General features: G+C 41.5%; 1 protein-coding gene across 3 annotated transcripts in view; it reads left to right on the plus strand.

Moving 5' to 3' along the window:
* The window catches only part of TENM1 (teneurin transmembrane protein 1), a gene marked incomplete at both ends in the record, with an annotated part of 588520 nt that overhangs the window by 511341 nt on the left and 51080 nt on the right, over positions 1-26099 (plus strand). The window lies entirely within an intron of this gene.

Here is a 26099-nt window from a genome sequence, read left to right on the forward strand (position 1 = left end):
CTTCCTGTGTCACATTGGCCAGAAGTGAGTCACTGGCAAAGGGGATGTCCAAAGTGGATTCAGACCCTCTGGAACTGGGTCAACCTCCCTGAGCAGACTGCTACCTAATTCTAGAACCCAAATCAGGGTTCTGTTAGCAAGGAATGAAGGATTGCTCTTCAGTAGGCAACCAGCAATATTCTCCACGGTTAAGGTGCCCCTGCCTCACCCCAGAACCTCAGAAAATAGTCAAATAGAGTCAACTACAAAAATAAAATAAGAATTGGAAGGCCTGGAAAACTGACAAAATGAATGAACCCTCTTTAAGAGAGGTAAGAGTGGATCAGGCTATCAAGTCCTAGAGCAGCCTAACTTTCCACGATGCAAAGTCCTGCAGGAGGCAAGCAAAAGGAGCTTTATTTATGGCAGTGAGGAAGGGCGTGAATGTGTTTATATGGAGGAGGGGGATGAAAGAGAGAAGATGCACATATATGATTCACTTGTGGGATAGTTTTAACTTAAAATAGAACACTTAGTATTGCAGTCAGTCAGCTCTAAACAATTTATCTGTTTCGGTGTGGAAAGTTAGGCTGAAAAGAGAATTCTTTGTCTAAATAGAGCAAACATAGGATCCTCATCACCATGAGAAGGGTTCTTTTTCACACGACACCTCGCAAGCCATAACTGCCACCGTAAAAGCTACCTCATCCCTTTCAGGTTGGCAGGCAGAGTGCAGCCCACTGAACAGGAGACAGAGTCACTGTTTCTCTATGGCATTTCATTCCAAGCCTCAGTTTCCCTGACAGTAGCCCCCTTCCCTATTCCTTACACAACATCAGCTTGAGAAAAACAGTCGTTTTTTTGGGGAGAGGTGGGGAGGAATGGAGAGTTAAGTGGGGTGGGTCAGGGTCCATGTTCGAAACCAGCAGGACAGCCTGGGAGAGAAATCAGGCTTCATGTCCAAATTATTTGGCTTCTATCTCCGCGGCTGCCCATCTCTTTGTGTTGTGTGCTTCAAGCACCCTAAAGAGTATCTGGTATTTTTCCTCTTAGGCCGGCACAGGACAATGAGGCTGGACTGATGTCTACTTCAGTGTCCAGAGTATGACCTTCCACTTTTATTAGGAGCCTGCTTCTCATGGCCCCAATCCTTCAGACTAGAACTTCTTCTGCTGGTCCAAATCCCCTTCCCTACCCTCCTTACACCTCACCTCTTCCACGGGACCCTTCCCTAATGCTTCTAATCCTCTCTGTGGTCTCATTCCCTTCCTGGAATTTAATATCACAGTGTTTAATATATAATCCGCTCTCTGTTGCCAAACTATGTATCCAGCGAGTTTCCCACTGTACCTTCTTTGGACATGCATAGTAAGTGCTCAGCAGGCATAGTTAACGCATATACCAATATGAAAAAGACACTATGGTACAAAGAATGTGAAGGAGTTAAGTGCAGACAATGTGGTGAAGGACCTTATAAGCTTGATGGAGTTCCAGTTTTATCCAGTGGACAATGGGGAGCCAATGAGAGCATTACGCAGGAAAATACATTTTTAAAATAGTCTTAAACATGGAAATTCATTTATTTTTATTTATTTATTTATCTTTGCGGTACGCGGGCCTCTCACTGTTGTGGCCTCTCCCGTTGCGGAGCCCAGGCTCCGGACATGCAGGCTCAGCGGCCATGGCTCACGGGCCCAGCCGCTCCGCGGCATGTGTGATCTTCCCGGACCGGGACACGAACCCGTGTCCCCTGCATCAGCAGGCGGACTCTCAACCACTGCGCCACCAGGGAAGCCCGGAAATTCATTTTTAAAGGAGCATTCTAGCTGTAGTATAGAGAATCAAGTGGAGGGAAACAGTGTTAGAGGCAGGGAGACCACTTAAGAGGCAGTCAAAGCAATATAGGTGTGACAGGGACAAAACATCAATAAATAAATGATTAGTCCCTTTCCAAGAAACTTCAGTGCAAATTAAATTGCTTTCCAATTTTTTTTTTGGCTGTTCAGGTGACATTTCTTTGAGATACAACTCCGTGATGACCCTGATCGTGAAGCTGCTCAGCTTCATGCGGGTTACATAGGCACGCAATGATAATGGCCAAGCCTAAAGTATCAGCAGTGTGGATTAAGAAAGCTAGACAGATTAGTGAAATATTGGCGCTACAATCAAAGAACTTGCCGACTGACAATTTTGGAATTAAGGAAGTATACGTATAGTGGTACCATTCGCTGAGATAAAAAATACAAGAGGAGGAGAAGCAGGTTTGGGTGAGGGTTGGGTGAGGGGTTTATTTGGGGGCAAACTGAGTTTGAGGTACCATTGCATGTTCAGGTAAATACATCTGGCAGGCAATTGGATATCAAGGCCTAAAATGGAGATGAGATTTGGGATTATCAGTTTTATCCCATGGTAATGGCAAATAGGGAAGTGGGTGAGATCTTCCAGGGAGGGTACATAAGCAGAAAAAAAGAGAAGGCTTCAGACCAAACTCCAACCATAACAATATTCAAGAGAAGGATGAGGAATAGGAACCTACAAAAAGGAGACTGAGATGAAGAGACCTGACAAGTAGGAAGAAAACCAGGAATGCATGTGGTCCAAAAACGCAAGGGAAGCAAGCTTTTCAAAAGGAAGGGAACAGTTAATATCAAATGCTGCTTAGAGGTCACGTAAAATAAGGTGTGTTGTTGTTGTTGTTGTTTTAAGAAGCCATTTGGTTGGACAGCATTCGTGACTCTGATAAGAGTGCCTTCGGTACAGTGCAATTTAATTGGAGTTGGACTGCAGTGGTAGAGTGGGAGGTGAAGAAAGTGAAAATAGATCACTCTTTTGAGATGTTTAGCTGGGAAGGGGGAGGATCTGGCATTGAAGCAAAGCAGCACTCAGGTGCGGCACAGGTGGACAAAAGCTGGAAGACACCAAAGGAAATGCTCTGGGTCAAAGTGTCTACTGGGAGGAAGCCAGCGTGTGGCACAGCTTCCCAGGTGCTCAGCCTCTATGGACAGAGTTTCCACTGTCTGTTTAGACAATGGTGGCAGATTGGGGACTTAGGTTTCCCATGACTCTGCTTAAGAACATGGGCTGTCTTGAGCTAGAAGGAAGAAAGCTGAGTAGGGAGCTTCATAACACCTTCCAAGAGGAAAGCCCCAGTTGTTTATAGTAGTACTTACAGTGATCCAGCTGAGCTTACACAGTGCTCAGTTTTATATTTCAGTAAATCAAAATATATTGATGGGTGAGGGTAGAGACAAATGTCTAAATGAGAGCACACAGATTCTGCTGACAGGCACAGGCAAGAGAAAAAATAAGGCCTGTGCTACAGCATGAAGATTTGAATCAGACCTTAGGAAGAGCTTACTGATTCTAAGACAATGTGGCAGTATCATACATTATCAAAAGATCTTATAGAATCCCCACCTTTTGAAACTTTTAAAGCAAATGTTGGATAGCAGTAATCTATGAATGCTTGGAATACAGGCCTCTCTGGAATCAGGAAGATGGATCAACTGTTTTCTCAAGGGCTCTTACAACATCATGAAGGTTTCTCTACAGAAACATAAGCCAATTGCTAAAGTTCCTTGTTACTCTCCCTACATTTCAAAACCAAAAGGTCCTGGGCAGTCTCTGCCTGTCCAGTGGTTAGGACTCGGCGCTTCCACGGCCTGGGGGGCCTGGGTTCGATCCCTGGTCGGGAAACTAAAATCCCCCCCACACACACAAAAAAGTCCCCAACATGGGAAGGCCCATTCATGCTAGCATAGTATAATACCTTTGGAAGCTGGGACGTGATGCCTTTGTTTTCTGTTCTTTTCTGAGGCAAACCTGAGCCCCTGGGAAGAATCAATCCTCAAAAGCGTGCCCTAATCCTCAGCAGATTATGAATATTCTCCTTCTGTTAATTCTAATAATAACTGCTACTACTTATTGAGAGCTTACTATGTGCCAGGAACTATGCTAAGCATCTTACTCACACTGTTCCATTTTATCTCCACTACCCAACTACCCATGAGAGAAGAAGCCACCCTCCCCATCTACAGAGAAGAAAACTGGTAGTCAGAAGGATTATGTATTGTGCTATGACCATAGAGTTATTAAATCATACAGCCAAGAGTTGAGCAAAAACTTTCTGACTCCCAGTGTGCAGTTTTCCCGCTTCTGCATTTTCAATGACAACTGGAGATGACCAAATATAATTGTATTTAGTGGGTGACAAATGTCATTTGGTTGAGGAATATGCTGTTTATTCACAGAATGCATGTTTAGTGGCACTTAGGAAAGAGTTTAGTAAAATCTGATCATCTCAAGAAATGAAATTTGCTTTGACAATAAAATCAGCCATTTGTTCAAAATCAATATCTTTTTTTGATTTACTGAAATGTGAAACTGAACTCTCGGTACAAACTCTGAAGCATAACTGCCCATTGTAAGCACTGCTATAAACAACCAGGCCTTTCACTTCAGGAGATGAGTTGATTATGAAGAGATTGGGCTCTATATTTCTGTTGCTGCTTTTGAACCATCTTGCTCTGGTAACTCACTTCCATCTTGTGCCTGACTAGAATGGAATTGGGAGTTAGACCAAGTCTCTTGGTGTGCTAGCAAATTTGAGAGCTGGTTTACTCCTTGGGGCCAGCCCAGTGCTCTCCCCAAAATCAGCCCAATAGCAGATACACAAGCAACATGGAACTCTTGTATGCAGATAATCCTGTTGACCCACTGTCCATAATGTGCACACTTTGAGTATCCAATACATAACCAGTCCTCCGTATATGCTTGTTGGATCATCTTTATACTACAAAGTGCTTCCCCAAAGCACTCATTTGTCCGATGGGCCTTAACAAGTGGAAGGAAGCATCCTTCATGGTTATGAAAGAAGAACAGTATCTGGTTCTTTGGAGGAACCAACCTTGACCCCATTCATTCAATCTATTGAGCTAGTCTACTGGGAATTCTCCTCCTCTCCCCAGTCATTCCCTCCAGAATATTCTCCCCATTTAGTAATAGTCCAGCCTCTCCTCAAATGCCTCTTGGGATAGGGAACTCACTACCCTTCCCCAGCAGCGCATTCCATCTTTGAATGTCTCTGACTAATGGAAAGCTCTTCTGGGATCCCTCTAACTTTTTAATCTTCCTTTAACTTTCACCATCTAGTCTTTACTGCAACTCTTTAGGCCTCGTGGTATGAATTCATCTGTCTTCTATGAAATAAATATATTTGTGAACCAAGCACTATACTGAGTACTTTCATATATATTATCTTATTTAATCCTCATGACAGTCCTTCAAGGGAAGTATTATGTTCCCCTATTTTTAATAAACGTGAAAAACAAGGTTCAGAGGAGTTGAGAAACTTGGTCAAGGTCACACAACCAATAAGTGGCAGAGTTGAAATTTGAACCTGGTTGACCTGATGCCAAAGTTCACATTCTTTTCACCAAACTATTATACCAAACTGCCTTCTCCACATGACAGCCTTTTCAATATATGTGAACAACTCTCTCAGGCCTCCTAAGTCACAGCCCTGATTCATTTAACTGTACCTCACTTGCCACGGTTTTGAGTTCCTTGACCATTCTCCTCATTCTTCTCTGAACATGTTCCCATTTATCAATATCTCTTTGAAAGTGAGGCTTCCAGAAATGAGTAAAATAATCCAGATGTGCTCTGGCTAACTCAGAGGTAGAATGAGGACTACCAGAACCCTCTTTCTATATTCTCTGTTTTGGGTCATTTTGCCTGGTGGTTTTCAGAAGGACTTTTGCCAAAGAACATTTACTTCAAACAAAAGAAGTCCCCATTTATAAAACTGATGCAAACAGCAAATTCAAACAAGAAGTAGTATCCTAGAACCTTCTCTATTCAAGCTCACTCCCACCCGGTGGTAGTTTGCATGGCAACCCCCAAAGCACTTGTGCAAAATGCTAGGGAAATAAAGAGCACAGGTTAAGAAACCACAGTTAAAGTTGAGTTGGATTTTTGGACACTTTTGACATACGATGTGATTACAGAGGACTAAAAATTCACATGTCTCTCATCCCCATCTCCTCATCTTGTACTTGCACTGTTGGTTTTTCGATTGTTTTGACTGTGACCCTCAGTACGAATTATATTTTACACCATTATTCAGGATATATAGTTGAAATAAAAGTTTCATGAAACAATACTGACTTACCCTTACTACACATACATCATAGTACTGGATCTTATGTTAGTCTGTATTCAATTCCATCTCATTAGATTCAGTCCCTATCTTTGTATTCTGCTATTATCCAATATCTTCACTACCCTTCCCAGCCTTGTGTCACCTATGGGCTTGATGAATGCCTTCTATGTCTTCATCCATGATAAAATTGATGTATAGATAGGCCAAGAGGAAATTGTGGCACCACTAGTGTAGTCATCTCTTACACTGTGAATCCACCTGTTTGAACTATCACCTATGGGTTGTGATTCATAGTGGATCAGGAAAGCAATATGATGGCCTATGACTAGTTTTCAAGAAAAATGAAATAGAACAAAAAAAAATCAGAGTGTATCATGTGTGATAAGGGTAAATAAGTATTGTTTCGTGAAACTTTTATTTCAATTGTATATCCTGAATAATGGTCTAAAATATAATTCTTACTGAGGGTCACAGTCAAAACAAGCTTGAAAGCCACTACACTCACCTATATTTCCCCTAACTTATCCACAAAGGTATCATGAGAAACCTTACCAAGTTGGTAACTCTGTTTAAAAGAAAATAAGAATCCCTTGACATAATTTGTTTCCAGCCATAGTATCTATAAACACCATTTCCTCATCTAAGAACTAAGAAACAACTGTTTAATAACCCATTCCAAGACCTTTCCTAAATCAACATCAGGTTCCCTCCTTACAGTTTGTGGGGCACATCTTTGGATTCTTCTTGAGGTCAGACCTATGTTTAACCACCTCTAATCGTCCAACACATCTTCTACTGCCCAGTATTTCTCAGTAATTGTAAAAATTGGTTCTAAAAACTCGTTTGCAATTCTCTCTAAGAGGTAATTCTTTCTGTCCAGGAAACTTGAACTCAGTTTAAAGAAGTCTGGTGCTATTTTACAGTCCCTTCACCCATCTTGGACTTTAGTAACTTTGACTCAATGTTCTTTGTGGTCATTCTGTTTAACAAAGGAAACAAAACTTTCCTCTCTCTCATCCATCTGAATTATACCACCTGCCCCAAGCCACGGACCTTTGCCTTCCCTGATAGTCTTCATGTCTCTACGTGCCTGAAGAAAAGCTATTTTCTATTGTTCTTTAAACATTTTGCAAGTCTCAGATACCCTAACCACAACTGGATAGAAGGAGAAATATAAGCCTCCTCTTTGAAATCTACGTGTCAATTCAATTTTACACAAGTGGATTCAGCATTTCTTGTAGTTTTGAAAAACTATATATAATAACATTCATGCATGAGAAGTTACAGCAATCCAGGGAGAGCAAAGAAAAGAAACAGTAATTTTAGTACAGAAAAGGCACCTTCTTTTCCCCTTTTTAAACTCTTGCCTAATGTACCTCATCGTCTCTTCTTCTCTCCCCTGCCAACCTTTTCATTTCTACAGAATGTCCTCCATCACCCTGAGTGATATGGATGCTACTGAAACTCAAGTTCTTCAGGGGTTACTTGCCTTTCTTCGTGCACTTCCATCACTCTCCCATGTGCACACTGAAAGAGAACAGAATTATATCTTTGGAATGAAGGCCATTACAAGTGAAATTCCCTGCAGGGACAGACTTCTGAATTTTGTGAAGCTCTGTAGGGAACCAAGAAAATATGAATTATAATAAGTTTGCTTGAATAAAGGGGTTTCCCGGGGAGAAAAAAAAAAGAAAGTTTATTTTAAAAGTTCTTGGCACCGGAGATGAAAATCTCACCACCTCCACCCCCTCCACCACCCCCTCCCAATGCCTCAGTGACTATGGAACCTATCTCACTGTCAAAGCAAAGAAACGGTCTGTGGCCACACTCCAGATAATTCAGACCAAGGGATGTGCGGTGGAAGGAAGGAAGGACTGACTTGCCGGTAAATGGCAAGACAGGGAAGATGTAAGCAAGTTAATCTGAAATATCTGTAAACACCTCTATCAGGAACCAGCAATGCCAGTGGGCAGCAGGGACAGCTAGGTGGGAGTAAAAGAAAGGTGACAAAAAGGATAAGAGAAGTTTAGGGAGTGGAAAATGGCTCAAAGAGCAGATGAATGAGGCCCAGGGAGTAGTAAAATGAAACCAAAAAAGTTATTTGACAGCCCTTGTGCCAACCATTTACTTCATCCTATTTGGCTGGTTAGTTTAAACAACTAAATCAACCACTTTTTTTTTTCGGCCTTGCCTTGCAGCACGTGGGATCTTAGCTCCCCAACCAGGGATCGAACCCACGTGCCCTGCAGTGGAAGTGCAGGGTCTTAATCACTGGACTACCAGGGAAATCCCTGAATCAACCACTTCTATAGTGACCACCAAATAATGAATTGGATGGTATTAAAACATATAACAAGAAAGAAAATCTGGTACATACAGCCAATGGAATATTATATAGCCTTTAAAAAGAAGGAAACCTGGGGCTTCCCTGGTGGCGCAGTGGTTGAGAGTCCGCCTGCCGATGCAGGGGACGTGGGTTTGTGCCCCGGTCTGGGAGGATCCCACATGCCGCGGAGCGGCTGGGCCCGTGAGCCATGGCCGCTGGGCCTGCACGTCCGGAGCCTGTGCTCCGCAATGGGAGAGGCCGCAACGGTGAGAGGCCCGCGTACCACAGAGAAAAAAAAAAAAAGAAGGAAACCTTGTCATATCCTACAACATGGATGAAACTTGAGGAAATGCAAAGTGAGATAGACCAGTCACAAAAAGACATATACTGTATGAGTCCACTCATATGCAGTATCTAAAGTAGTCAAAATCATAGAGACAGAAAGTAGCAAGGTAGATACCAAGGAGAATGGAGAGAGGGAATTAATGTTTAATGGATATAGGGTGTCATTACTGCAAGATGAAAAAGCTCTAGAGATCTGTTGCCCAACAATGTGAATATACTTAACACAACTGAACTGCACACTTAAGGTTAAGATGGTAAAAATGTTATGCGTGGGGTTTTTTTTTTTTTTTTACAATAATAATGATAAACTCATACCGACCAAACCTCCAATGGATTTTCTCACTTTCTTTCCCTATTCTCATGCCTGGACAGCATCAGTAGTGCAGCAGTCTTGCTGCTCGGCAGTCGGTTCTTGCAGCAGTCCAGATATAAGCATCCTAAGTCAGGAATGTTCTGCTCTGTTCATTTGAGCCACGTGCACTCTGTCAACCCACATCAGTCACAGCCAGTCCCTCCCGCAGATCCAAAGGCTCATGAACGTAAACATGGGGGAGGGGGAAGTGCTACTCTCTAAGGTAAAGAGGAAGCTTAGTCTACGCCAACTGTGGCAGGAAGGCGCTGCTAACTTAGCCACGCTCTTCTCAGAGAGCTCAAAATATCGATAACTTTAAATGTGAAAGTACTTAAATTAGAGAGTGATGACAATTGACTAAAAATGAGCAAACTTCCTGTCAGACACGTTTATAAGCTTGGAACAATTATTCACTTCTTCAGGAGTACTAAGGCATATTTTACCAGTTCTCTGGACAATTTCCTAATCACCCACTTCCCTGTGACTAAGGTAGCATGTCTAGTAGAAAAAACATAGCCAGTCCTGGGTGTGAGTCCAGATTCTGCCATTTATTAGCAGTGCAACCTCAGGCAAGTTACTTAAAGTCTCTGTGCCTGAGCTTCCTCAACAATAGAAAGTGGGATAAAAGCCCGTATTGTTTCCTAAGGCCATTGTGATAGTTAAACAAGAAAACAAATATGAAAGACCTTTGTTTTCTGAAAAGCACTTGCAACTGTAAATTGTTGATGTTAATCAGAAGTGAAGAGAGAGGTCATATGGCATTACATGTAACCTTGGCTTTTGTTTTCCTTTGCCCCACCAGTTAGGTGATTGGCATGTGGAAAGAAGGTTTCACAAACCTCCAACTATATAGCAATCAAATTATACTGTCACACAGCATGAGGTGGCAGTTAATGTTGTTCAGACTCTGATTTGACAACAGCACCAAGAACCATAAAGAAAGTTGACTTTAGGAGTCCCTAGTGACTCTCCACATTACTCACCTGTAAAGGAGTGATCCATTAGCGTTTATGGCTGGAAATTACAAAATAGCACTAAATAAACAATGCTTCTAGTTGCCGTATCTAGATTTGAGGAAAAGAATATCTTTTTTTTTTTTTTTTTTTTTGCTGTACGCGGGCCTCTCACTGTTGTGGCCTCTCCCGTTGCGGAGCACAGGCTCCGGACACACAGGCTCCGGACACACAGGCTCAGTGGCCATGGCTCACGGGCCCAGCTGCTCCGCGGCATGTGGGATCTTCCCGGACCGGGGCACGAACCTGCGTCCCCTGCATCGGCAGGCAGACTCTCAACCACTGCACCACCAGGGAAGCCCTATTTTTAGTTTTATAAGGAACGTCCATAGTGTTCTCCATAGTGGCTGTATCAATTTATGTTCCCACCAACAGTACAATAGAGTTCCCTTTTCTCCACACGCTCTCCAGCATTTATTGTTTGTAGACTTTTTGATGATGGCCATTCTGACGGCTGTGAGATGATATCGCATTGTGGTTTTGATTTGCATTTCTCTAATGATTAATGATGTTGAGCATTCTTTCATGTGTTAGTTGGAAATCTGTATATCTTCTTTGGAGAAATGTCTATTTAGGTCTTCTGCCCATTTTTGGTTTGGGTTGTTTGTTTTTTTGATATTAAGCTGCATGAGGTGCTTGTAAATTTTGGAGATTAATCCTTTGTCAGTTGCTTCATTTGTAAATATTTTCTCCCATTCTGAGGGCTGTCTTTTTGTCTTGTTTATGGTTTTCTTTACTGTGCAAAAGCTTTTAAGTTGCATTAGGTCCCATTTGTTTATTTTTGTTTTAATTTCCATTTCTCTAGGAGGTCGGTCAAAAGGATCTTGCTGTGATTTATGTCATAGAGGGTTCTGCCTATGTTTTCCTCTAAGAGTTTGATAGTGTCTGGCCTTACACTTAGGTCTTTAATCCATTTTGAGTTTATTTTTGTATATGGTGTTAGGGAGTGTTCTATTTTCTTTCTTTTACATGTAGCTGTCCAGTTTTCCCAGCACCACTTATCGAAAAGGCTGTCTTTTCTCCATTGTATGTTCTTGCCTCCTTTATCAAAGATAAGGTGACCATATGTGCGTGGGTTTATCTCTGGGCTTTCTATCCTGTTCCATTGATCTATATTTCTGTTTTTGTGCCACTACATACTGTCTTGATTACTGTAGCTTTGTAGTAGAGTCTGAAGTTGGGGAGCCTGACTCTTCCAGCTCCGTTTTTCTTTCTCAAGATTGCTTTGGCTATTTGGGGTCTTCTGTGTTTCCACACAAATTGTGAAATTTTTTGTTCTAGTTCTGTGAAAAATGCCATTGGTAGTTTGATAGGGATTGCACTGAATCTGTAGATTGCTTTGGGTAGTACAGTCATTTTCACAATATTGATTCTTCCAATCCAAGAACATGGTATATCTCTCCATGTGTCTGTATCATCTTTAATTTCTTTCATCAGTGTCTTATAGTTTTCGGCATAGAGATCTTTTGTCTCCTTAGGTAAGTTTACTCCTAGGTATTTTATTCTTTTTGTTGCAGTGGTAAATGGGAGTGTTTCCTTAATTTCTCTTTTAGATTTTTCATCATTAGTGTACAGGAATGCAAGAGATTTCTGTGCATTAATTTTGTATCCTGCCACTTTACCAAATTCATTGATTAACTCTAGTAGTTTTCTGGTAGCATCTTTAGGATTCTCTATGTCTAGTATCATGTCATCTGCAAACAGTGGCAGCTTTACTTCTTCTTTTCCGATTTGGATTCCTTTTATTTCTTTTTCTTCTCTGATTGCTGTGGCTAAAACTTCCAAAACTATGTCGAATAATAGTGGTGAGAGTGGACAACCTCCTCTTGTTCCTGATCTTAGAGGAAATGGTTTCAGTTTTTCACCATTGAGAACAATGTTGGCTGTGGGTTTGTCATATATGGCTATTATGTTAAGGTAAGTTCCCTCTGTGCCCTGCTTTCTGGAGGGTTTTTATCATAAATCGTTGTTGAATTTTGTCAAAAGCTTTTTCTGTATCTATTGAGACGATCATATGGTTTGTCTCCTTCAACTTGTTAATATGGCGTATCACATTGATTGATTTGCGTATATTGAAGGATCCTTGCATTCCTGGGATAAACCCCACTTGATCATGGTGTATGATCCTTTTAGTGTGCTGTTGCATTCTGTTTGCTAGTATTTTGTTGAGGATTTTTACATCTAGTTCATCAGTGATATTGGCCTATAGTTGTCTTTCTTTGTGACATATTTGTCTGGTTTTGGTATCAGGGTGATGGTGGCCTCGTAGAATGAGTTTGGGAGTGTTCCTCCCTCTGATACATTTTGGAAGAGTTTGAGAAGGATAGGTGTTAGCTCTTTTCTAAATGTTTAATAGAATTTGCCTGTGAAGCCATGTGGTCCTGGGCTTTTGTTTGTTGGAAGATTTTTAATCACAGTCTCAATTTCAGTGCTTGTGATTGGTCTGTTTATATTTTCTATTTCTTCCTGGTTCAGTCTTGGAAGGTTGTACATTTCTAAGAATTTGTCCATTTCTTCCAGGTTGTCCATTTTATTGGCATAGAGTTCTTGTAGTAATCTCTCACGATCCTTTGTATTTCTGCAGTGTCAGTTGTTACTTCTCCTTTTTCATTTCTAATTCTACTGATTTGAGTCTTCTCCCTTTTTTTCCTGATGAGTCTGGCTAATGGTTTATCAATTTTGTTTATGTTCTCAAAGAACCAGCTTTTAGTTTTATTGAACTTTGCTATCGTTTCCTTCATTTCTTTTTCATTTATTTCTGATCTGACTTTATGATTTCTTTCCTTCTGCTAACTTTGGCATTTTTTTGTTCTTCTTTCTCTACTTGCTTTAGGTGTAAGGTTAGGTTGTTTATTTGAGATGTTTCTTGTTTCTTGAGGTAGGATTGTATTGCTATAAACTGTCCTCTTAGAACTGCTTTTGCTGCATCCCATATGTTATGGGTTGTTGTGTTTTCATTGTCATTTGTTTCTAGGTATTTTTTGATGTCCTCTTTGATTTCATCAGTGATCTCTTGGTTATTAAGTAGTGTATTGTTTAGCCTCCGTGTGTTTGTATTTTTCACAGATTTTTTACTGCAATTGATATCTAGTCTCATAGCGCTGTGGTTGGAAAAGATACTTGATATGATTTCAATTTTCTTAAATTTACTGAGGCTTGATTTGTGACCCAAGATATGATCTCTCCTGGAGAATGTTCCCTGAGCCCTTGAGAAGAAAGTGTATTCTGTTCTTTTTGGATGGAATGTCCTATAAATATCAATTAAGTCCATCTTGTTTAATGTATCATTTAAAGCTTGTGTTTCCTTATTTATTTTCATTTTGGATGATCTGTCCATTGGTGAAAGTGGGGTGTTAAAGTCCCCTACTATGAGTGTGTTACTGTCGATTTCCCCTTTTATGGCTGTTAGTATCTGCCTTATGTATTGAGGTGGTCCTATGTTGGGTGCATAAATATTTACAATTGTTATATCTTCTTCTTGGATTGATCCCTTGATCATTATGTAGTGTCCTTCTTTGTCTCTTGTAACAGTCTTTATTTTAAAGTCTATTTTGTCTGATATGATAATTACTACTCCAGCTTTCTTTTGATTTCTATTTGCATAGAATATCTTTTCCCATGCCCTCACTTTCAGTCTGTATGTGTCCCTAGGTCTGAAGTGGGTCTCTTGTAGACAGCATATATACGGGTCTTGTTTTTGCATCCATTCAGCCAGTCTATGTCTTTTGGTGGGAGCATTTAATCCATTTACATTTAAGGTAGTTATCTATATCTATGTTCCTATTACCATTTTCTTAATTGTTTGGGGTTTGTTATTGTAGGTCTTTTCCTTCTCTTGTGTTTCCTTCCTACAGAAGTTCCTTTAGCTTTTGTTGTAAACTGGTTTGGTGGTGCTGAATTCTCTTAGCTTTTGCTTGTCTGTAAAGGTTTTAATTTCTCAGTCGAATCTGAATGAGATCCTTGCTGGGTAGCGTAATCTTGGTTGTAGGTTTTTCCCTTTCATCACTTTAAATATGTTCTGCCAGTCCCTTCTGGCTTGCAGAGTTTCTGCTGAAAGATCAGCTGTTAACCTTGTAGGGATTCCCTTGTATGTTATTTGTTGTTTTTCCCTTGCTGCTTTTTATATTTTTTCTTTGTATTTAATTTCTGATAGCTTGATTAATATGTGTCTTGGCATGTTTCTCCTTGGATTTATCCTGTATGGGACTCCCTGTGCTTCCTGGTATTGATTGACTATTTCCTTTCTCATATTAGGGAAGTTTTCAACTATAATCTCTTCAAATATTTTCTCAGTCCCTTTCTTTTTCTCTTTTTCTCCTGGGACTCCTATAATTCTAATGTTGGTGTGTTTAATGTTGTCCCAGAGGTCTCTGAGACTGTCCTCAATTCTTTTCATTCTTTTTTCTTTACTCTGCTCTGCAGTAGTTATTTCCAGTATTTTATCTTCCAGGTCACTTATCTGTTCTTCTGCCTCAGTTATCCTGCCATTGATTCCTTCTAGAGAATTTTTAATTTCATTTATTGTGTTGTTCATCATTGTTTGTTTGCTCTTTAGTTCTTCTGGTACTTTGTTATACATTTCTTGTATTTTCTCCATTCTATTTCCAAGATTTTGGATCATCTTTACTATCATTACTCTGAATTCTTTTTCAGGTAGACTGACTATTTCCTCTTCATTTGTTTGGTCTGGTGGGTTTTTACCTTGCTCCTTCATCTGCTGTGTGTTCCTCTGTCTTCCAATTTTGCTTAACTTACTATGTTTGGGGTCTCCTTTTCATGGGCTACAGGTTCGTAGTTCCCATTGTTTAGGATATCTGCCGCCAGTGGCTAAGATTGGTTCAGTGGGTTGTGTAGGCTTCCTGGTGGAGGGAACTGATACCTGTGTTCTGGTGGATGAGGCTGGATCTTGTCTTTCTGGTGGGCAGGACCGCATCCGGTGGTGTGTTTTGGGGTGTCTGTGACTTTATGAGTTTAGGCAGCCTCTCTGCCAGTGGGTGGGGTTGTGTTCCTGTCTTGCTAGTTTTTTGGCATAGGGTGTCCAGCACTGTAGTTTGGTGGTCGTTGAGTGGAGCTGGGTCTTGGCGTTGAGATGGAGATCTGTGGGAGGGCTTTTGCCATTTGAAATTGCATGGAGCCAGGAGCTCTCTGGTGGACCAATGTCCTGAACTTGGCTCTCCCACCTCAGAGGCACAGGGCTGACACCTGGCTGGAGCACGAAGACCCTGTCAGCCACACAGCCAGGTATGTGGGGGAGTTTCTTGCCTTTTGGGAAGTCTGAGCTCTTCTGCCAGCCTTCAGTAGGTGTTCTGTAGGAATTGTTCCACATGTAGATGTATTTCTGATGTATTTGTGGGGAGGAAAGTGATCTCTATGTCTTACTCCTCCGCCTCTTGAAGGTCTCTCCCTGTGGCAATATATTTTTTAAAAGTTAGATCATTTTTGTCTACTTCTTGACCCAAAAGAGGTTTCTCTGTTATTTCCAATTCAGCACTACACTTGGAAAACAGACATTAGAATTTTAGAGCTGGTTAGTTATTCCTCCTTAGGAGGGCTAATTCAGTAAATGACCCAATTGTTGATTAAGTGTCATCGCTTTTTTTAATGTGAAAGCACTTGGAAAAGTATGAACTGCTTTACAAATATAAGGGATGATGTAAGATGTTAATTGGCATCTTCAGGAAATATTTTCTGTTGATTCATCATACACTTGCTAAAATGGGAAGACACAAGGACAAAATAAGTCTGCAAGGTGTTTATTCTGATTTTATAATATCTGTGATTGTCAGTCTCTATTTTAAATGCATTCCTGGATAATGTTATTTATTGCTCATTCAGTCCAGACCTACTCTCCTTGCTCTGTCAAATGCAGGAAAACACCTTCTGGGACTGCAAAGGAGAGCCAAACTTTTCTCTAATCCTTTAATAGAGGGTGCGGGAGACAAAAATCAGGCCTTTAGGGTAGATTCTCCTTCATAATAATATTAATATAAAAAGTCAGTAAAGTTGAATGGTTGGGAAAACAGACCACCTGGATTTGAATCCCAGCTCCACCACTTGCTAGAAGTGTGTCTCTTGGAAAAATTCCTTATCTGTAAATGGAGATGACAGTGATACTTTTCTCTATAGGGAAGTTGTGAGGATTAAATGAGATAATACTGATACATAAAAAATCACTTAGCAAAGTACCTGGCTCATAAGTGCTCAATAAATTAGGAGGAGGAGCAGCAGCAGCACCAGTAGTAATATTTGACCTTCCATTCACAGAACAGAAAATTGAAGTGATAATTTACAGAACCAAGATATAAAAGGACCAAGAAGTTTGGAACTGCTATAGAAATTGTGTAATCTTCCCTTCCGTCCTTTGTACATAGGGGTACCTTTTGCAGAGAGGCATGCATAAACCTGTATATGAGTTTGATGGGCTGTATCAAGCATATGCTCCAGAGACTGGTCTTAATCTACTGTGACCTTCACAGAATGTTTCATGTGCCTAATGCTGATGTGACGCTCTATCTAGATCACTTAAAGCGTGTTCACTGCAGTCATTGAATGGTGCCCCAAATCCTTCGTTTTCTTTGTACTTTAAGAAGTGTCACGCGGACTGTGGAGCTAGGGTTGGAATGTAGTGTGAGTTTCATACGTCTGTGAATTTGAGATGTATAGATTTTAGATAATCTTCCATCACTTTGAAATCAAGAGGTAAAGAGCAGCTGATTCAGTGGGTGGCCATCCTAGGTGGGTCAATTTCACAAAAAAAATTAAATATGAAAGTAGATAAGTAAGATGACAGGGTTTTTCTAGGTCAATACGAAGAATATGACTCTCCCAAGACAAAACAGAGGCTCCCAGCTAAGTGGAAAATCAAAAGGAAAGAAGTTATGAGGCTAATATATTCATAATAAGAAAGAGAGCAGTGTCCTAGAATTTCTGAAGCAAGTTTAGTCTATGAGTTGCTTTGTCTTTTTCTTTTTTTAATCAAGATATTCAGGTTCCAAGCATGTCAATCAGTTTTAAAAAGTCTAATGTATAAAAACCCAAATTTAACAAAATTATAAACTGGGAGAAGCATTACAATAAAATTACCCACAGAGTTTCTTTCTTTCTTTTTTTTTTTGGCTGTGTTGGGGTCTTCATTGCTGCGTGCAGGCTTTCTCTAGTTGTGGTGAGCTGGGGCTACTCTTTGTTGCGGTGTGCGGGCTTCTCATTGCGGTGGCTTCTCTTGTTGCGGAGCACAGGCTCTTGGCGCATGGGCTGCAGTAGTTGTGGCACGTGGGCTCAGTAGCTGTGGCTCTCAGGCTCTAGAGTGCAAGCTCAGTAGTTGTGGCTCGTGGGCTTAGCTGCTCTGCAGCATGTGGGATCTTTCCAGACCAGGACTCGAACCCATGTCCCCTGCATTGGCAGGCGAATTCTTAACCACTGTGCCACCAGGGAAGTCCCAGAGTTTCTTTAAATATCAATAATTTCCCTTCTCCAAATTCATTCAAACTCTTTTTCTTTTAACTGCACTTTTTAGGCCTACATCTCTTAGGTAAAATCACAATCAGGGTAGAATAGCCTATTACCAACGATATTTGCATTGCTCCCTCCAAAGTGAACGCTCGGTTGTTTATGTAAGAAGTGGAGAACAGCAGGCCAACATCTTCAACTCCAGCACATCCAAATTCTGCTGAAATGTCTGCACACGAGCAAATAGCCAGAGTTGTCAGGGGCCTTAAAATAAAAGTCAAGTACCGTGCTCAATTCTATATCGAAAACATAATTTATCACATAAATAAAACTCCCTCAGCAGTGTCCTCTTTCCACACAAAGGACACTGGCATGTTAGCTCTTATTAAAACTATTAAGCACTAGAGGAAGAGCATCTTCAAAGTTCAGGGAGAGTCACAAGATGCAAAGCTTGCAAACTATTTTTGAACCAGTCAGTCTTGCACACATTTTGCCTGGCAGGCGCCATAACCTGAAATAAACCTGGAACTCTCTAAGATGCAGAGGTATCTGGTTGGCAGATTCAGTGGTTAGCATCTAGGGCTTATATGGCCAACATCCTGGGCTAAGTCCGTATGTGAGCCAATTGGCCTAACTGTCTTTCAGACTTTATCTTTAAATATAGCCTTACTCTCTGTTAACTGTGGGAGGGGGAAGTGCATGAATCAGTGCCAACCCATATTTATTAAATGGAAACACAATTCAAAGAGAAAGTTCCGTTAGCTGTCATGAGGAGTGTCATCTTTTCATGCAGAAGTTAGTATATTTGTAAAAAGTGAACACGGGAACATATGAAACACTTACCAAGAGGCTACACCTGCTGAGAGGTGTTTATCTTGAGATACATAAGAAAAACAGGTGTTCATTTGATCCGCCTCAGAATACACTCCCCATTCCAAATCGAGGGGAAAAGGATTCTGAAGGAGCAATCCTAATTTCTGACAAGGAGACTAGCAAGAGAGAATATAAAAGACATTTAGTAGTAAACGCCCATTGTGTTATTATTTAATAAGTAAATTCTAAGCACACAGGAACTATTGTCATGGGTCCACCTTATGAATCATTCAGTACAGAATTCTTTCTCCAAAAGACGTATGGGAGAGTGGCATGATCCACTATGAAATCATCCTCAAAAATCACAAGGGTGAGAAGCTTTTAAACAGTAAGGACATCAACATGGCAGTGCCAGAGAGTCAGAGAAGCTCTGGTTAAAGTCAATCACAGCCAACTTCATTAAAGTCCACACACAGCAGATTTATTTTATGTGGCTATTTTCTGGACATGGCAGCTTCACAGGCCAGTAGATACACCGAGGATGCTACTGACTAATAAATTCTCTCAGTACAAGATAGTTCTTTGCTGGTTCTGGTTCACTTTTACTAGTTTTCTATTACCACTGCCCTGCAGTGGGTATTGCTCTTCCTTTGTCATTGTATATGGGTTGATGCTGTGAATCTCAGTGAAGATCCAGTCAGAAAAACAGAAATTAGTTATTTTAACAGAGAGAGATTTAATATAGGGAATGGGCTGCACAGGTGTTAGAGGGTTGCAAGAAAAGAGATAGTATCTTCCGGAGGCAGTCACCACCTCTAGGGCTGGGGAAACAAAAGAAAGGGGTTGGACTTGTCAGAACCTAGAGAGGTGGAGGATTCGATCCATCGAAGTGGGACCTACTCCTCTGAGAAGAGGATGCCAGTCAGCCTGCTTCCGGTCCCTGAGAGGGAGCATGATGAGACCAATTCTCCGATTACGGAGAAGAGCTGGAAAGTGCAGCCAGCCACTGCCACCAGGATGAAGGGCTACTGTTACATCAACACTGACTGGAACAGAAAGCAAGCAGGAAGGAGTGAGTGCCTTCTCCCTCCTCTAGCCTTCCAGAGTCGCTTTATTTCCCAGATTGTCAGGATGGATCAAAAATCCAAATGGTAAAAAAAGAAATGTAGTTTGCAGAGTCCCAAGCCCAGTATCACAAAGCAGTGTCTTTATTTTATTTTATTTTATTTTATTTTATTTTATTTTATTTTTGCGGTATGCAGGCCTCTCACTGTTGTGGCCTCTCCCGTTGCGGAGCACAGGCTCCGGACGCGCAGGCTCAGCGTCCATGGCTCACGGGCCCAGCCGCTCCGTGGCATGTGGGATCTTCCCGGACCGGGGCACGAACCCGTGTCCCCTGCATCGGCAGGTGGACTCTCAACCACTGCACCACCAGGGAAGCCCTTTATTTATTTTTTTGAATTTTATTTTATTTTTATACAGCAGGTTCTTATTAGTTATCTATTTTATACATATTAGTGTATATATGTCGATCCCAGTCTCCCAATTCATCCCACCCACCCACCCCCACCACCTTCCCCCCTTGGTGTCCATACGTTTGTTTCTCTACATCTGTGTCTCTAGTTCTGCCCTGCAAACCGGTTCATCCAAAGCAGTGTCTTTAAAGGGGTGAGTCTGGAGCTGGGAGACAATAGCTCACTAACACACTGTGCAATGAGGTGTTGGATTTCCATGTCATTGTTGCTGCCGGAGTCACTCACATATGCTTATGGTTTGGATGAAATGTTAATTAGAGTGGACTGTTTGCCACAGAGGATTTCATCATTACTGAATCCATAAGAAGCTGTTATGGGGAGACCTCAACCAGAGCTGCTCAGTTTGTTTGCTAGAGTGATTCTGACTCCCCTCTTGTTGAAGCTCGGGTACTCAATATGCATCACCATTTTTTGCTTTTGTTCAGGCTCAAGTCCGTAGCCTGCCTGCTTCCTTAAATGATTCTGTACACATGATAAGTGGTCAGGTGGCCAGTCTCCAGAGTTCTAGAAGCATGAAGCCTGAGCTGGGCCATCTGTTGAGGATGTGCTGTTTTGTATTACACACAGGGAAGTGGTGGGCAAAACCCGGAAGTGCACTGGAGGCCTAATGAAAATAAGACCAGTTAAATCTTCCCTCTAAATGTTCATTAGGCCATCTGTTCTTATTAGTGTTCTTATCATTTGGAAACATTACAGAGTTAAGATGAGACACAATCTGTGGTGGAATTCTAGTCTAACTTGAAATAAACTTTTGAGTAGAGCAATCATGACTTGTGACATTTCTCTTCCCATTTAGAACCCTGCCCACTTCTAAAGATCTCCATGGTGAAATTTTTTAATAGTTCCTTCCTGAAATATTATACCGGAAAACAGGGTTAGCAGTAGCTACAGAAATGAAAACATAATCTCAGAGTGGCTGATCAATGAAATCAGAACATTTCATAAAAGCAGTGCAGTCATACTTCTGGCCTGTAAATTGCTTTAGGTGCCAAAGGGAATTGGAAGCTTGGTCTATCCTGTCGAGCCAATACTATAATATTAACAACCTGCAACAGACAAGTTTCTGCAACTGCTCAACAGGAAGAAACGCTACCAAATGATTCCGGGGCCTTCTTCAAATTCCCTGGCTCCTACGCAGGCAAAGCCTTGGCTCTCAACAAGAGCCCCACCCGCTACTGCATGAAGACCCACAGTGGTCTTCTCTTTACTCCAAATTCTCTCAGAATGCATGGTCTCATCACCTGGTCTCACATTGGATTTCGTGTTACCTTGGAGTGTTCTCTGGTCATCTCCCCTTCTGTATGTGTATCTTCCACAGTGCTGGCTATACACTGGGAATTTAAGAAATACATGTAAAATTAAATTGAAATAGAGACACAAAAGAAAAAGCAAAAAGACAGTAAAACTTTCATGTTCCTCTCCCCACCCGCAAAAGTGCTGAAAGTGTTAAGTTCTTTGTAATGATAAAGCCCAAGATACAGAGAGATACAAATAGTAAATCGGCAAGTAGCGTCATGTACAATATGTTCTTACAATAACAATCAAATTTACAAACAAATTAGCTGTGGAGTCTGAAGGACATTCTGTAGTTTTCACACTGGGCCTTCATCTCCTGCTGATAGATGACTTTGACTGTAAATTGAAAACTGGAAGTGGTTAAACATTCTGTGTATTCACAAGTGCCATTTCCAAAATTGAGGCTTCGGAGAGGAGATGCAAGAAAGGGTGACGGAAACTCAGAGCAATTATGCCTGTTATGAAGATGAGGTAGTGGCAATTACACAGCAGACTCATACAGAGTGTGTACCTGCTGATTGCTCTGAGGGAGCCTCTGAGAACAAACTTTTATAGCACCCATCAGGCCTTGGGTCTCTAGAGGAAGGAAAGATTTTCAGCCACTCGGTCAGTGTGCTCTTGGACAGAGCTTATGGCCCCAGGAACCATCTTGGAAGGGATACGTGCTTTTTTCTTAATGAGCTTGAATGAAACTCTTATGTAACAGAGTGGTTTCATTCACTGTGTCTTTCCTATTCTCAAGCTTTTTGGTGTCAGGACCCCTTTACACTCCTAAAAATTGTCGGAGACTTCAAAGAGCTTTTCTCTATGTGGGTTTTATCTATTTACCTTATTAGAAAGTAAAAGTGTGAATTTTTTTAAACACAAAGCTATAGTAGCCTCAGGCACCCTCTGGAAAACTCCACTATATACTCATAAGAAAGTACAAAAGGCAAATAGTATTAAGAATAATTTTGACCTCACAGACCTCCTTGAAAGAGTCTCAGGGATCCCCGAAGTCTGCAGACCAAAATGGAAATACCATATTTCCTCAATTCTAAGACAGCATGTATTCTAAAACATAGCATCAATTTGATAACTTTAGGTAGTGAGGAGAGATGCTCCATTAAATGTATGCGTTGATTATAAGGCACAACCTCACTTCAGAAAACTTAAAATATGGAAGGGGTAGGAAATACACTTCTTAAGATTGAGGAAATATGGCAACTCCCACTAATCTCAGTGGGTCCCTGGAAACGCAGATTTACTGACTGAAACATGTTGATAAAAATTAGTTTTTCTTAGAGCTAATTTGTGTTTTACAATTTTTAAAATGCATTCATGGACTGAAGATGTTACAGTCAGTGAGGCACTAATGTTCTCATTCAATAAACACTTGCCAACTGTAATGCCAGATACTGGAAATACAAAAATGAATGAGACCTCATTCCTGCCCTTGAGGACTCACAGACCTAATAGAAGACAAAGGCAGGCAAACAAATATTTATAGTATAATGGAGAAGCATTGGATCTGAATGAGTCATGGACCTGGAAGAACAGCTTGAAGTACCCAAAGATGGAGCCCTGGGTGTCCAAGAATGCTTGAGGTTAATCACTAAGTTTAAGCAATTAGTCATCCTCATAACAAAGGGCTGCCCTAGTGGACTTTGGCACATGTGTCAGTTTCTTTGGGACATTAATTTATGTCAATTTAATTTAATTTTGCAAACCCTTTATTTTAATTTATCCAGAGATGTAAACCTAGAAATTTATTAGACCGGATTGACCATATTGGTATAGTCAGTAGCGCCAGTCAAAAACAAAGCCTAACAGAACATTTTCTTGGTTGTGATTGGATTCAGCTGAGAATAATAGAGCCCCTTCCCCCTGCCCCCCCCCACACACACACCAGTGATATAAGCAAGATAGCAGCCAGACTAGTATAGTCCAGGACTGGATGGCAGTTCCACGAGGTCGTCTGGGACCCAGGCTCCTATAATTCTGCCCTGCCCACCTGGCACAGAACTTCCATTTTCATGGCCACCTCATGGCCTAAGACATCTGCTAAAATTCCCACCACTTATATCCATATTGCATACTGGAAGAAAGGGCAAAAAGAGGCTCCTTCCAGTTGGGTCAGCTCTCCTTAAGCAGCATCAATTTAAAAGTGTGGATACTTCCACACCTCCTCTTACATCTTATTGCCTTGAACTTTATCACATGGCTACAGATAACTGCAAATCAGGCTGGAATGTCTTCAGTTCTAGATAGCAGTATGCCCAAATTTTAATATTAGTGCACTAAAGGAGGAGGAAGGAGTGGAAGAATGGTAGGGTATGTCTAGAACTAGTAGTCTCTGCCGCAGGCATCTTAGTAACCACAAGTTCAGCATTTTGTTTTGACCCTGATACTGTCTGAGCGTCTTCAAATTTCTAAAAGCCATCTGGAAAAAGTTTGGTTTGGGGCACTTGGAAAGCACAATGATACTTTTCAGAGTGATGGTTCCTATTGATCTTCCTTTTAAAAAGTAAATTATTGCAAGATGAAACATGCCGGCTCTGCTTTGGGGGGTTTTTTGTTTGTTTGTTTTGCTTTGCTTTGTTTCCTCAACTTCCAAAATGTTTTTGAAACATTGGGATAGGTGTGATTTAATCTGTAGGCTCTGCAGCAAAATGATTCTAAAGATCAGTGCAATTGTAGCTCTTGATTAGATTGATCCTGGCTATTCATCTGCAATGAATAATGTGACTTACGTGTCAGTTATTCTGATTGGGCAGCCGTGGACACAGACCAGGCTGACACACTTGACCAAAGGTTGAGGGGTTCCTCAGACTCTCCAGCCATTATTCAGAGAAACACAAGAATGTGGATCTGAGATAATGGGAAATAATTTGCCGGTTGACGAGTCCGTGTCATCTTAGTGTATTTCATCTTCTAATAATTTCCACTTTTTAAAAGCAAGATCAATAAGGGCCATCACTCTCAAAGGTGTCATCCTGCTTTCCGACTGCAGAAAACCAAACTTTCTCCAGACGGTTTTTTCCCTCTTTTATAAATTTGAAGAAGCTCAGACAGTATCAGTGTCAAGAAACGAGAAGGCCATTTGCAAACTGGCAGAAAGTGATGCTAACAGTCTGCAGTTGTCAGCTTTTAGAAGCATGGGGAAGTCTAACATGGAGTTGGCAGAACAGCTGGCAGAGAGCACTGCGTCCCGTCACTGCATCTTCCCCCAGGTTGGCGTACTACAGAAGCAATAATCATACGCTTCCTGGAAATTCCTGCTGAAGAGGCCTCAGAGATCAAAAGCAAACAGTCACTTTTCAGAGGAGCCACAAGGCAGGAAATGTACTAAAGGAGGGAGATGAGAAGTGTCCTGTTTAGGATAGGGAGACAGGGCCGTTTGGGAAACAGCTGGTTTCTTCAGCACAGTTGAACTTGGGGAAAAGAAGTTATTAGCACTTGGTAGCAATGGCAAAATATAGTAACAGTCATGATGTGTTTCTGAGGCTTTTCCATGAAAAGTAATTTCTTAAAATAGATGGAGTGGAACAGGAGTAGTCTACTGCTCTGTGTCACTAGCAACACCCTGTATCTATTAGAAAAGGAAGGAAATGAAGTCAGCCAAAGGTTGTCAATTACATGAGGGCAGGGCCTAGTCTGTCTTGGTTAGAGCTGGCTCCTTAGTGCCTAGCATAATGCCTAAAATGGGATAAAGAGCCATTTATTGGCAGAAGAAAGGAAAATGAAGTAGCATGTTCTACACTTGGAACTGCACCAAGAGTACTGTTACAAATAACAGTGGGGAATCCAAGTAATAAGCTGAAATATTAGCCATGAAATTGGCTGACAAATGTATGTGAAATAATATATCCCAATATAAGCCAAATGTTTCTTGGAGGACACATAGCTTAAAAGGACTCTCAAGCAATGGAATAAATGAACAAGGAGGGAATGGCTGGTGACAGAGAAGCAAGGGAAACCTTGAAAGAGCATGACGATGTGACTGCACTTAAGAGTTCATGACGGGCTTCCCTGGTGGCGCAGTGGTTGAGAGTCCGCCTGCCGATGCAGGGGACACAGGTTCATGCCCCGGTCCGGGAAGATCCCACATGCCGCGGAGCTGCTGGGCCCGTGAGCCATGGCCGCTGAGCCTGCACATCCGGAGCCTGTGCTCCGCAACGGGAGAGGCTACGGCAGTGAGAAGCCCGTGTACCGAAAAAGAAAGAAAAAAAAAAAAAGAGTTCATGAGAGGGGGCTTCCCTGGTGGCGCGGTGGTTGAGAGTCCGCCTGCCAATGCAGGGGACGCGGGTTCGTGCCCCGGTCCGGGAAGATCCCACGTGCTGCAGAGCGGCTGGGCCCGTGAGCCATGGCCGCTGAGCCTGCGCGTCCGGAGCCTGTGCTCCGCAACGGGAGAGGCCACAGCAGTGAGAGGCCCGCGTACCGAAAAAAAAAAAAAAAAGAGTTCATGAGAGGGACTTCCCTGGCGGTCCAGTGGTTAGGACTCTGCACTTCCATTTCAGGGGGCACAGGTTCGATCCCTGGTTGGGGAACTAAGATCCCACAAGCCGTGAGGCACAGCCAAAAAAAAAAAAAAAAAAAAATCAAATAAGGGTTCATGAGATAGCCAAGGAATAGAACATGTCCGTAGTCAGACAGGAATGAGAAGAAATACAGGCATGTTCCATAATAAAAAGTAGCCTTTGCAGAGCTCTTTCTGTGTACCAGGCACTGTGCTAACTGCTTTATGTGGATTTTTTTGGTATAATTCCTATAATAAATTTTTGAGAAGGTATTATTACTATACCCAATTTCTAGATAAGTAACCTGAGGCTCAGAGAGGTTAACTGATTTG

The sequence above is a fragment of the Mesoplodon bidens genome, assembly GCF_964165515.1.
Source record: "Mesoplodon bidens genome assembly, chromosome: X".
Taxonomy (NCBI): Eukaryota; Metazoa; Chordata; class Mammalia; order Artiodactyla; family Ziphiidae; genus Mesoplodon; species Mesoplodon bidens.